This window comes from Neophocaena asiaeorientalis, unplaced genomic scaffold (assembly GCF_003031525.2).
Source record: "Neophocaena asiaeorientalis asiaeorientalis breed wild unplaced genomic scaffold, Neophocaena_asiaeorientalis_V1.1 scaffold223, whole genome shotgun sequence".
NCBI classification, from domain to species: domain Eukaryota; kingdom Metazoa; phylum Chordata; class Mammalia; order Artiodactyla; family Phocoenidae; genus Neophocaena; species Neophocaena asiaeorientalis.
In genome coordinates, this window is record NW_020175045.1 from 1,942,359 (window position 1) to 1,956,294 (window position 13,936).

The 13,936-nt window shown below is 47.1% G+C and overlaps 1 protein-coding gene across 7 annotated transcripts in view; it reads left to right on the plus strand.

Annotated features, from left to right (window-relative positions):
• CARD11 (caspase recruitment domain family member 11) overlaps positions 1 to 13,936 on the plus strand; it is a 96,086-nt gene that overhangs the window by 30,638 nt on the left and 51,512 nt on the right. Inside the window, exon 1 of one of the 7 annotated variants that reach the window (XM_024763466.1) lies at positions 11,644 to 11,793. The exons of 5 other annotated variants lie outside the window; for them this stretch is intronic. The gene's annotated coding sequence lies outside the window, so the exon portion shown is untranslated. Of the gene's footprint in view, positions 1 to 11,643; positions 11,794 to 12,427; positions 13,478 to 13,936 lie in introns of those variants that run through there. One more of the 7 variants, XM_024763467.1, reaches the window with a different exon arrangement.

Sequence of the window (13,936 nt, forward strand, 5' to 3'; positions counted from 1 at the left end):
TGCAGCTCAGCCCTTTACACATACGTTTTCTCGTGTGTACACAGTGTTATGTTTTTGAGGCCCCTCATTTTCTGGAAAAGTTCTGCCCCTCCCCTACCAAGACACACACTCAGATCCCTGATGTTTGAAAACCCTCAGTCAGACATAGCTGTTTTCATGGTTCCGGAGCAGGTGTTCGTAGAAGAGACGACCAGCTGCTGAGCCAGACGTACCTGAGCGGGGATGGGGCCTGGCCAGTGCCCACTATGTTACCTGGGCAGGGAATTCACGTGAATTAACGTACACAGGAATCTGTGCATCCCGGCGGCGGGGGTGTGTGTGTGAGCCCGCTCCCCCTGGAGAAGGCACCTGGTGGCTCTGAGTGTCCCCTCTCCATGCCTTTCCTGAGAGAGGGTCTCGATGGGACAAGATTAAAGAGACATAAGGACTCTTGAGTACTTGGTAGATAGAACGGGGGCCCTCCTGCCTGGAGAAGGAAGAGGGGTGGGGTGTTGGGGTGTGTCAGGGCAGGTTTACTGAGAACCAGCTCTGCAGCCAAACCTGCAGGAGGTTCCCCAGCTGAGGATCAATTATTCACCCTGCAAATGTTAATTCCTCTATGGCGAAAGCAAACGGCCTTAACTCCTTCAAAGAGAAAAGGTGAAGGCAACTCTGACCAGAGCAAAAGCCCTAGCCTTTGCCTCTCTCTGTGGATGGGAGCTTCTCCCCAGCGCAGCCCACTCCTCTTTCCTTCAGACTTTACAGATGTATGTTTGATGTTATGAGAACTGCCAAATTATGTTCTAAAGTGGCTGTACTATTTTATTTTATTATTATTTTTGTGTGTGTGTGTGGTACACAGGCCTCTCTCACTGCTGTGGCCTCTCCTGTTGCGGAGCACAGGCTCCGGACGCGCAGGCTCAGCGGCCATGGCTCACGGGCCCAGCCGCTCCGTGGCATGTGAGATCTTCCCGGACCGGGGCACGAACCCGTGTCCCCTTCATCGGCAGGCGGACCCCCAGCCACTGCACCACCAGGGAAGCCTGGCTGTACTATTTTAAAGCCCCACCAGCTGTGTTTGAGAGTTCCGGTTGCTCCACGTCCTCACCACGTTTGATGTCATCAGTTTAAAAATTTTAGCCATTCCGCTGGTTGTTTGGGGGTATCTCATTCTTTTGCACTTCCCTGATGACTGATGATCGTGAGCGCTTCTTCATGTGCTTATTAGCCATTTGTATCTCTTCCCTTCTGAAATGCTCATTCAAGTCTTTTGTCCTCTTTTTATTAACTTGTTGCTTTTAGTTTTTATCTATGTTCTTTATATGTTGTGGGTACAAGTCCTTTATCAAACATTTATATTGTGAATAGTTCTTCTATGACTGACCTGTTCATTTTCTTACTAGTGTTTTTGATGAGCAGTTTTTCATTTTTTAAGTTTTTTTGTTTTGATGAAGTCCAATTTTTTTTTTTTCAGTTTTGTATTTAGTACTTTCTGGCTCTTGCCTAGGAAATCTTTGCCTACCTCAAGGTTGTAAAAGTAGTCTTTCTTCTTCTAGAAACATTGTAATTTTGGATTTTATGTTTAAACCTGTGACCTACTTTGAATTAATGTTAGTGTCCCGTGTGACATAGGAATTGAGGTTTATTTTTTCCCATGAAATGGATATCCAGTTGTTACAGCACCAACTATTGAAAAGACTTTCCTGGCACCTTTGAATTGTTTTGGTGACTTTGTCAAAAATGAATTGACTCTATAGCTGTAGATCTATTTCTGGACTCACTCTTCTGTTTCATTGATTTATTACTTATCTTTACACAAAAACCACAGTGTCTTGATGATTGTAGTTTTACAGTAAACCTTGAAATTGGGTACTTATATTTATCTATAAAATATTTATAATATATAAATAATACAATATATAATATATAAATATATATAATTAATAAATAATATGTATTCCTCCAATTCTTTTTTTAAAATTGTTCTAGCTATCAAAGTCCCTTTCCTTTCTATATAAATATTGGAATTCGTTTGTTTATACTATACTAAAAATGCTTGTTGATATTTGATTGGAATTTATTGAACTTCTAGGTCAATTTGGACCTATCTGGCAGTAATATTTAGGAGTCTTCCAATCCATGAACATGATATATCCCTCCATTTGATTTAGGGCTTCTTTAACTTTTTTTAGCAATTCTTTGTAGTTTTCAAGGTAGATATTTTACACCTCTTTCATTATACTTAAATCCTAAGTATTTTTTTTTGATATTAGGTTTTTAAAAATTTTTGTATATTGACCTTGTATCCTGTGTCCTTGCTAAATTATTGTATGATAATTAGTAGTTATTGATTATTACCGATTCTGATAGTAGGTTTCTTTTTTTATAGATTCCTTTGGATTACTTTTCTATACACAATCATGTTGTCTACAAATAATGACAGTTTTATGTCTTGCTTTCCAATCTTTGTTCCCTTTAATTCTTTTCCTTGCCTTATTGCACTGTCTAGAAACCCTAGTACAGTGTTGAGTATAAGTGCTTAGCATGAATATCCTTGCTTCATTCCAAATCTTAGAGGAAAAGCATTTAGCCTTTCATCACAAAGTATGAGGATAGTTGTTATCAGGTTGAGGGCAATCTATTCCAGTTTGCTGAGAGTTTTTAAGCATGAATAGATGTTGAATTTTGCCAAATGATTTCTGCATCTATTGAAATAATCATATGTTGTTTTCTTCTTTATTCTCTTAATATGATGAATTATATTGGTTGATTTTCGAATGTTGAACCAGTCTCGCATTCCTGGAATCAGTCCCACTTGGTCATGATGTATAATCTTTTCTCTATACTTCTGAAATTTTGTGCTGAAATTATGTTAAGGATTTTTTTGCATCTATCTTTATGAGGGGTACTGGTCATACTTCTCTTTTCCTGTAATGCCTTTGTTTGGCTTTGGAATCAGCATAATGTTGGCCACATAAAATGAGATGAAAAAAAATGAGACGGGAAGTATTTCTTCTCCCTCTATTTTATGTAAGAGTTCATGTAAAATTGGTGTTATTTCTTCCTTAAATGTTTCATAGAATTCACCAGTGAAGCCATATGAGTCTAGAGCTTTCTTTGTGGAAGGGTTTCTGATAATAACTTCAAATTCTTTAACAGAAAAAGGGCTAACTCAGATTTTTCTGTTTCTTCTTAGGTCAGTTTTGAGAATTTGTGTCTTTTGAGTAATTTTTGTGCTTATCGTCAGTGTTGTAGAATTTATGGTCATAAGGTTTTACAAGATATTTCCATAATATCCTATCAATCCCTGGTGGATCTGTAGTTATAGCTCATCTCTCATTTCTGATATTGGTGATTTTGTTTTCTCTGTTTTTTAATCAGACTAGCTAGAGGTTTATCAGTTCTGTTGATCTTTTCAAAGCTTTTGATTTCACTGGTTTTTCCACATTGCTCTTATATTTTCTATTTTGTTGTTTTCCACTCTTATCTTTATTATCTCTTTTCTCTATTTACTTTGGCTTTTCAGGCCTCTTAATGTACAGACTTAGATGATTCATTTTAAATCATTCTTCTTTTCTAATATTAGCATTTAAAATTATAAATTTCCCTAAAAGCATTGCTTTAGCTGCATGCTAGAAAGTTTGATATTTTGTTTTTATTTGTATTCAGTTCAAAACATATTCAAATTTTCCTTTTGATTTCTTTGATCAATGGGTTATTTAGGATTGTACCATGTAATCTCCAAATATCCAAGGATTTTCCAGATACTGACATTTAATTATGAATTTCTGATTTAACTCCCTTTTGTCAGAGAACACATTTTATACAATTTTTATCCTTTTAAAGTTATTGAAACTCATTTTATGGCCCAACCAAAAGTCTTGGTGACTGTCCCACATTCACTTGAAAAGCATATGTATTCTGCTGGTATCCTGCAGTTGTTAGCTGGAGTGTTTTATAACTGTCAGTTCAAGTTGGTTGCTAGTGTTGTTCAAATCTTCTATATTCTTAATTTTTATCTACCTGTCCTAACAATTACTAAGAATATTGAAACCTACAACTGTAATTATGGATTTATCTAATTCTTTCCATTTTATCCATTTTTGCCCTATGTGTTTTGAAGCTCTGTAATGAGGTGCATTCAGAATTGTTATATTTTCTTGATGAATTGACTCCATTATCATTATAAAATGTCCCTCTTTACCTCTGATAATACTCTTCTTCCTGAAGTCTGCTTTTCTGGTATTAGTGTATCCATTCCAGTTTTTATGAATAGTGCTTCCTTATCTTACTTTATCTGTGTCTTTATATTTAAAGTGAGTCTCTTATAAACAGCATATAGTTGAATAATGTTTTAATCCACTCTGATAATCTCTGCCTTTTAATTGAAGTGTTTAATCCATTTACATTTACCATCTAAGTGTTTTCTTTTTGATGCGTCCATTCTTTGTTTTATTTGTTCCTCCTTTTCTGCCTTCCTTTGGATGAATCAAGGTCTTTTTTGATATTTCATTTTACCTCCTCTGTTGACTTGTTAGCCTATTTCTTTGTTTTCTTTGTGTGCGTGTGCCGTTGTGCTACGACTTATACAATGCACCTTTAACTTACCACTGCCTACCTTGTATTAATATTACATCACTTTGCATATAGTGTCAAGACTTACGGCAGTATATGTTCACCTAACCCTCTCTCATCCCTTGTGTGATTATTGATTGTCATGTATTTTATTTCTACATATGTTACAAAGTACACAGTAGATTGTTGTTAGTTTTGCTTTAAGCCATTAACTATGTTTTCAAGAAATTGCAAATGGAAGAAATTTTATCTTTACGCACGTATTTACCATTTTGGCACTCTTCAGTCCTTTGTGCAGATCCAAGTTTCCATCTGGCTTCATATTTCTTCAGTCTGAAAAATATCATTTAACATTCCTTATACTGCAGGTCTGCTGATGATGGATTTCTTTCAGCTTCTGATCTATCAAACAAAGAGCCTTTATGTCATCTTATTTTTGCAAGGTATTTCGCTGGATAAAGAATTCCAAGTTGGCCTTTTGTTTCAGCAGTTTAAAGGTGTGGTTCCGTTGTCTTCTTTCTGACATTGTTCATTATGAGGAGTGACCAGTATTTCTATCCCTATTTCACTGTATGTAATGTATCCTTTTTTCTCTGTCTGCTTTTAAGATTTTCTTTTTATATTTGATTTTCACCAGTTTACGATATGCTTATGTATGATTTCATGTTTATTTTGCTTAGAGTTCATTGAATTTCTTGGATCCGTGGGTGGATACTTTTCATTAAATTTGGGGGAAAAATTAAAGTGATTTTTCTTCCACGATTTCTCTTTTTCCTCTCCTTTTAGGACTCTAACTACGTGAATGTTAGACCACTTGATATTATTCCTCAATTCACTGATTTTCTGCTCATCCTTTTTAGTCTTTTTTCCCCCTCCATGGCTTACGTGTGTAGTTTCTATTGCCCTTTTTTCAATGTCACTGATTTTTTTCTTCTGCAATGTCCAAATGGTTGTTAAGCCCATCTACTGAATTTGTAATTCATATATTCTAACTTTTAGATATAGAATTTCCATTTGGTTATTTCTTGTTTCACGTCTTTTTCCTTATTCCGTTCATATTTCCCTTAAATCTTTGGCATACTTATAATAGCTGTTTTAAGGTCTTTGTATGCAAAGTTCAACGCTTCTGTAATCTCTGGGTCCATTTCTATTGACTGGTTTTTCTCCTTGTAATTTGTTGGCTTATGTGCATGTATAGCAAACATTTTTTCTTGAATTCTGGTCATTGTGGATGCCAAGTTTCTGGATTTCGTTGCCCATAAGTTGTGATACGTTTTGATCTGGAAAATAGTTACGTGTGAATATTTGGAACTTTTAAACTTTGTTGGTTACATCTAGAGTGGTCCGTATTCTGGAGTTATAGTAGCCCTGCTCTTCAGGCATGGTCTTTTCTAGGTCTCCGAATTCTCAGGGGACCCAGTAAGGTCTTCCAAATCTGGCTAATTGGAACCCCAGCATTTGCCTGTCTTGTGTCGTATGAAATCTCTCGGTTCACAGCCTCTTGGTACTTGTTCTCTGTTCAGCTCATGGAGTCTTACTTGCACATATGCAGTTTAGTATTTAGCCAAACACTATTTCTCCGTGTACCCCCCTCCTCTTGGTACCCCTCCTCCCAAATTGCAGACCTCAGCAGCCCTGTATTCTGGACTGTCACCTCAGTTTGGGCTCCGCCCCCCTGCCCCGTGGTATGTAAAGTGTATCCAGGCAAGAAGCCAGTGATCACGAGGCTTACGTCATCAATTTACCTTCCATCAGGGTTATCCTGAGCCCCCTGTTGTTCAGTGTCTACAATTCCTCTTCCAGTTGTTTCAAATATGTTGTTCCATTTTATAATTGTTTAGCGTTTTCACTGTTGTTCATAACCTGTTACTTTCCACCACCTCACAACTGATCTGAATTCACCAGGCCAGATAAGAGGCTATCATAAAAGACTGGCAATGAAGTAGGTCTCGTTGCGTGAAATATTAGATTTTTAGAAGAAATAATTGTGGGGCATAATTCTTACTTTGCAGAAGACTTCACTTTACAAAAGGGCTAGCTGCGAGTAAACAGTGTTCTTCCTTAGCCCATTTAAGAGATTGGAAAATGACTGTTGAAAGCAGAGCTGGGTGATGGGCAGCAGGGCCCTCAAGCCTGTCCCAGGTGGAGCTGTCAGTCAGGAGTGGAGTTAACGTACCATTGAAGTGTCAGTGTGTCCGGGGATCTGGGACCCACTAGCAAGGCCAAAACAAAGTGAGGGGCACTGCGGGATGAAGCATGAAGACCTGGTCCAACCTGGGGCCCGGTTACCCCCAAGTGTGTAGAGCCAAAATGGGAAACACCATCAAAGACCAGGCAGGGTGTGAGCCAGGAGAGACCAGCATGTGTCCAGAAGGTTCCAGGAGCTTAGAAGGGGGTGAGCATCTAAGTCAACACCCGATGTCTCTGCCAACAGTGAGGAATGAGAGCAGTGCTTCTGCGTGTGTGGTCAACCACCGGGAGAGCTTGTTAAAAGGCACGCTCTGACTGAGAAAGGTCCGAGGTGAGGCCTGGGATACTGCAGGTCCAACAAGCTCCAGGTGGTGCCGAGGCTGTGGGCCCGCACACAACACTCCCGCCAGTGAGCACTTGGAATCTGTGAGCCAGGGCTCACCCAGGACAGCTCCTCCCTGAGGAACCAGCTGATGCTTGTGGCACAGGGTAGACCCCGGTGCTAAACCCAGTTAAGCGGAGAGAGGAGGGTTGGATTTACACAAACCTACTTGATCTGTAACATTTCACCCTTGAAACTGCCTGCACCTGCTGGGGCTGACAGTTATATGGGAAGAGCACCATGCATCCCGGAAATCTCAGCTGTGACCCTAGGAGAACTCCCTGTAGAGCCACAGGGAGCCGAAACATGTGCTCTTCTTACTTGTTCAGGAACCCAAATGCCAGCAGAACGGCAATAATCTTCCATTTTAAAAAAAAAGAAAGAAAAAAGTAAGCAAGAAAACAACGCTCGAACTCTCTCACCTTCTGCCACGAACTTTCTTCTAGAGTGTAGTCTTATGTGCCTTGAGTACAGAGGAGGTCTAAAGTTTGATGCTGCAGACGCCATCAGGAGAGGGTGTGGCCCTTTCTCACATCCAACAGGTGCTCGTGTTTGGTAGTCCGTGCACCTGCTCCCGTGTCCCGTAAAGGACACATGTCACACCATCCACACATGCTTGGATTTTAGACACTGTGATGCAGAACACACTCTTGTTGATGTTAGCATCATTTCACCACCAACCATACGGACTGGGTTTTTTTCCCCATCATGTTTAGGAAATTAACAATCACGTTTTAACCTCGGCTTCTTGGATAATGCTTGCGATAGTCCATTTCCTCTTAACAGGACGTCAGATGTTAGTAAGTTCTCAACTTTGGGTTTAACTAATGAACTCGTACACGGTTGATAATGATGAAAGCTCCCATTAATTGAGTATCTATTATATTCCAGGCAGTTGCTTTAGAAACGTGTTTAATCATCACTAAAATTCTGCCAGCTATGGGCATTATTATTCCCATTTTATAGATAAACTGTTTATACGTTATTTATGGGTTTTTTATGGGTTATTTATAGAGGAACCGAGGAGGGGCAGTTGGAGGAACGGGGTGGGTGTCGGGTCTGGCGTGTTTTGTAAAGTGTGGGCACCGTGAAGTCACTCACCCACCAGTGTTCAGCGTCAAGGAGAGTCACTGAGCTCTTTCGAAGCTCTAGTGGCTTTTCCTTCAGCTTCTTGGCAAAGACTCCACTTTCTTCCTAGCCCCTTGGTTCTGCCGGGCAGACAGAGCCGGGCCTCTGACCAGGCCGGCGCGCCCGGGAACTTCTCACCAACCCAAAGAGGAGACATCTGAGCCCACGGCCACATCCAGTTCTCTGCCTGAGTGAGCTCCTGGCCCCCGTCCTTTCTGGCTGAGACGACCTCTCTGCTCTCCAGGACTTGCAGGGGGTGAGGGGCAGAGGGAGAGGCGAGAGTTAACGGGAGGCCGGCTCTGTTTTACACGGGATATGCTCCCTTCCCCTCTCTGTTTCCACGGCACCTGCTAATTAGCAAGCTGCTAATTAAAGTTCATATTTATGATCAGAAAATAAAATCATGGGACCTTTCCGAAATAGGATTTTATGAATTTTGGCTCCAGCAACTGAGTCAGCAGCGAAGGGCCTGTGCTGTTCAGGACCGCGGTTTCAAGGCGGAGATAAATAAGCAAACAGCGCGGGGAGGAGGCTGAACCCAAGTCCTTGGGCAGAACTGGGCCTCAGCGGGACCGCCGGCGGGAAAGATGGGACGAGGTTCCTACACCGAAGCCGCCAGTCCACGTCGGCTGTTTCGTCTCCGGGGTCGCCGAGCTCCCATGAGGCGGTTTTCTGTTGCAGAGCCAGCTGTTTTGTTCTTTTCTGTTCTCGCCATACTAGAAAAATCATCACCCACAAGCTCAGACTCGAACCTCCCCGAGTGTGCGCAGGAAACTCTCAATGCCACTTCCTTTCACATGTCACTTGGTTACTGCTGCCTCTCCGAGGCGTCTCCGGGCACCCTGTCCACCGTGGCCTCGAGTAACCCCTCTTCCTGGAAGAATTCAGCTCCTTGGGCCCTTGGATGTTGGCTCCATCCCTTTTGTGGGCCCTTGAAGAGCCCAGTGGGCATCTCCTCACCCAGTCGTGGAAAAATTCTGCCATCTACGTTTGGTCTCTCCGACGGGGCGTGTTTCAGAATCCCAGAGTTGGAAGGGACTTCGAGGGCATCTGGTCCCCCCTGGGAACGTGGCTGAACGTCCTTTCCCCTGAAATCTCCCCCAAGACTGGGCAGCTTCCCTCCGCTTGCCTTTGGCGATGTCATCCTTGCTGCCTGTCCTGCCCGAGCTTGGAAGGATCAGCTTTCTCGGAGGGGAGAAGTGAGGGGCCGGGGTGGTGACGGAAGGTCAGTGGAAGACCACCGTCAGTCCCTGCTCCTCCCTTCACCCCTTTGGAGGTCCCAGGCCCGGCGTTCGACGCCTCCACCTGCGGACCGTCTTCTGCAACACGGAGGACAGAGGGCCCTGTCCCACTGGGGTGGGCGGCAGGAGAGAACACGGACGGGGGGCCCACCAGGCACGGAGCCGTTCTCGCAGGGCTGTAACTCAGCCGGTCCTTCAGCTCACCTTGGCTCCTTCGGCCCCTGGAGTGTGCGAGGCCGTGCTGGTGCCTGAAACGGCCCTCGAGAACCCTGCCAGCTCTGAAACGCCATTAGTGTGGGCTCTGACCATGTAAGACTGAATCATCACGCTGTGCTTACCTCCCGTTGATTGGCTCAGGGAGTCGTCACTCCGTTGACGAAGTCCCAATGATGCTCACAGCACAGCAGGTAACGAGGGGGCCTTGAGCCCACGGGAGGTACAGCGAGTCCCCCCTCGTCCCGTGCGGAGCCAAACCGGCAGCACTTCCCGCCGCTTCTCACGGGCTGTGGGCTGCACGCTGGGCCCCCGAGTTCACATGTTGAAGCCCAAACCCACAACGGGATGGTACTTGGGGGTGGGGGCCTTCGGGAGGGATGAGGGTTAGATGAGGTCTGGGGGGGACTCTCGTGATGGGATCAGTGATCTTAGAAGAAGAAGAGACAGCAGAGCTCCCCTGCCCTCCACGATCTCAGGAAACGTGAGGACAGAGCGAGAAGGCGGCCGCCTGTGAACCAGGAAGGGGTCTCTCACCAGACACCCACCTGCCAGCGACCGCTGGTGGGAAGGCAGGGTGACAGGGACACTTTTTCGGGAAATAGAGTGGGGACTTCTTACAGAGTTCAGCGTGCACCTCCCAGACGACCCGTCAGAAGACATGACAACATGTGCCCCCGCGAAGATGCATATAGGAATGTCCCAATAGACAAATCGGGCCAACAGCCTAAATGTCCGTCAGCAGATAAATGGATAAACCGTGATCCACACATCAGTGGACAGAAAGGGACGAGCCAGACCCTAGAGAGAGCTGGCCGTGCTGATCCATTTTCCTGAGTTCCAGAAAAAGGTAAAACAGAAAGCACAGTCGTGGTTGCCTCTGGGATGGGCATGGGGAATAGGATGAAAAGGGCCGTGAAGGCACTTGCTTGGGTGGTGGCCGTGCCCTGTTTCTTGATCGGGGTCTTGGTGACGGGGTGTCTTCTTTGCAAAACTCATTAAGTTTAAGGTGCATGCAGCTTATTGGTCATACTGCAATTTTTAAGAAAAGGAAAGGGAACAGAAAGGCTGTAGACTGGGAAATAGAGGAATTAGGCAGAGCTGGTAGGGCTGGTCTCTGTTGCGTAGGGCTGCGGAGAACAGGGTGAGAAGCTCCTGTCTAGCTGTGTGGGACCAGAGGGGCCTCGCAGCCTTCTAGGAAAGGGGGAGGGCCAACCTTCAGCGATCACCTACTTGTGCGGGATGCTCGGACAGGCCAGGCAGACGGGCGACTGTCACCCGTCACCGCAGTCTAACTTGCACTCTCGCTGAGAGTTTGCCAACACGTGCTCCTCCCGGCATCTATACCAGGGCCTGACCGGGGTTGGTGGGGTGTGTGGGGGGGGTCCCAGCCCTGCTGCAGCCCGCGGTGGAGGTCCAGCTGGATTGGGCAGAGAGAAGACACGGTTGTCAGAGGAGCTGGGTCAGTGGTCAAGGCGGATGCGGGCAGGGGAGGACGAGATGTTGGAGGAGAAAAGAGGGTGATGGTGTATTTGGCTCTGGGAAGCCCCGCGTGAGGCCCACGGGAGCATCCTCCCTGGAATGTTCTAGGCCCCGCACTTCCCCTCAGCTGGCCTTCCTCCTCGGTGCAGTTCAAAGCCAGGAGCGTGGTCTCCGGGGTGAGGGCCTGCACGGCCGCGGGGGCAGCAGGAAGGGCGGGGCTGAGCTCCTGCCCTCCCATCCTCACCTTCCCGCAGGGCAGACACGGCTCCCGCTCTCCGCAGCGCGCCCCCTGCCGGAGAGAACACAGTCTCCTCCTCTTCTCCCAGCCTCCCCCTCTGCAGAAAGGCACCCACAGCCTCTGCTCAGAACAAAAATAAAAAGGGAAGTATGGCAGCCCACCCCAGCCCACACCTCGGCCCCTGCTAAAAACAGAGGCAGCCTGTGAGTGGGGTGTTGCGCCAGCTTCCGGGGGGGGGGCACTGCTCCCTGCAGCATCAGCGCTTTCTGGGGGCCTGGCAGCCACTGTGCTGGAGGAGAGGGAATTTGAGAGGACCACGGAGAGACCCCCTAGCCAGACCTGGGGCCGAGCTAGTTTGCAAGCACGTGAGTATACTTTCCAACCGGCCGGTCCTCTTTAGTCTGACACCTGTGTGCCCAGCTGGCAAATCCACATCCTCGGTCAGGGAGCGTCTTCTGTGGCAGGTCTGGGGGCTGCCGTGGAGCCCGCCACCCCCCTCGCCGATCGGTCGTGCTCTCCTCCGAAGCATGAGCTCTCATGGCTCCACGCGTGTTCTTTTTCCATCTTAATTTCCTAAACGACAGTGGGTGCTCGACAGTGGGTGCTGGGGCAGCTACTTTATGCTGTAGCTTTGATTGCACAGAGCGTGGACTTGAGCCCAGAGAAGCCTTTCAATCAATGCCTGATGACCGATTTGGACCAGAACGCTCTCATTTTTACGTGCTGGGTTTTTTTTTAAACTTTCTTCTGAGGCAGGACGGTGCAGAGGGCCAAGGAGTGGGGGCGGGTGCCTGGCGTGTGTTCCTGTTGAAGGAGTGAGATGGCCGCAGCCCAGCTGGGTGGAGGGGAAGTGTGTGTGCATCTGTTCCCAGAAGCTGGGGCCCTTGCCTTTATCGGCAGCTGGCAGCCTCACAGCCTTGCCCTCTCTGGGGTTCCTGCCCTCCCCGGGGAGCACCTTTCAATCAGTTCCTCCGAGGTTTATTGAGGTTCCGTACGCAGAGAAACGAGCCTGTTGCTAAACGTTGTCCAACAGCTAACGCAGGCCCAGGCCCTGCCCACAAGCCAAATGGCATGAGAGAGAGAGAGACTGCAGAGCCAGGCCAGGCAGGAGACGTTTGATCCAGAATCCGGGGAGGAAGGGCGCAGTGCGGGGCGAGCGGCTTACCAAGCAGGCAGAAGGACCAGGCCCCCAGGGGGACGTCGCCCCCGCAGTACCTCTTGGAGGCGTCTGAGAAGGTTCCTCATTTCCTAACGACATGCTTCAGGAATCCAGTGAGTCCTGGGAGGCTGAAGAAACTTTCGCAGCAGCCCCTGGGGGTGTTTTGCTTATCGGAGACCGGAGTCTAGTTTGGTTTTTTATTTTCGGGGGAGGGGGAATCAAACTGACGTCACTGGTTTGAAGAAGTCAGCTGGGTCGTGGAAGCGTCCTGTGCAGACATGTCACCGCCTGCCGGGTGAAACCGGGGCCGGCTCACAAGCCTGGCTTCCTGCGTGGACTCGTTCAACGATCACAAAAGCAGCGCCGTCCGCCGACTCCCTCGCTACGCAGCATCTCTAACGGCCTCAAGTCAGTAACCGTCTACAGCGTCTGGGTGCCGCTTTGATGGGCGCCTTAATTACTGGTGATTGTGTCATTTCGCACATGCCAAAAACAAAGTCTTTCCAGTTTGCCCCTTGATCCATAAGCTTTCGCTCACATGGCAAGAAGCCAGAGGTGATGTCTGAGCGTAACGTTTCCCGCATTCCCATCACTGTTACTTTCAGAGACTGGTCAAGTTATTTCTACCCCCACTGTGTGGGAAGGATGCAACGTCAGAAAAACACGGGTTCAGGTTCGCTGGTGCCTGGTGGCAGAGAAAGTGACAAAGAAACGCCCACCAGCCTCCAACCCCGACCAAGTTCAATCAAAGACACCTTGTCACAGCAGACCGTTCAGAGAGGCGGGCGACACCAGCCCTCCTCGGAAGGAAAGTCCGCGTGTTTGGAGACGTTTTGCGACGTTGCCTTCTCTTCCTGGCTCCCCTGATCGCGCACAGCTACGTGGAAAATGTGAGTCTCGGTATTTGTATGTTTCGAGCTCGCGTGTGGCTTCAAAACAGGTGAGCCGATTACAGGAAATTGCTCGGGTTCACGTGCGCGGCGCCGGGCAGCTTCCAGAGGAGGGATGTGACTGACACGGATGCAGAGACAGGGGCAGTCCTTCCTGGCTCCCCCTTTCCGCAGCCCTCCCGGCGCCCGGCCCCCAACACTCCTCCCTTCACTGCGGCGTCTTGCTTCGTTTCTCGGCCCTTTTCTCGGCCCTGCACCTGCAGGTACTAAATAAAGGTCTGAGTTCCGGTTCCCTTTTCTCTGGCCCCAACCTCTAAGCCTCGCCCCACCTCCCTCTGCTGCCCCCTCTTCTCTCTCGCCGTTTCCTGGACACTGAGGCCCTCAGGAGCCCCTCGCAGAGGATTCCCAGTCTTCCGGAACCGGAGGTTTAAAAGCCGACACATCAGAACTGACGGTTTG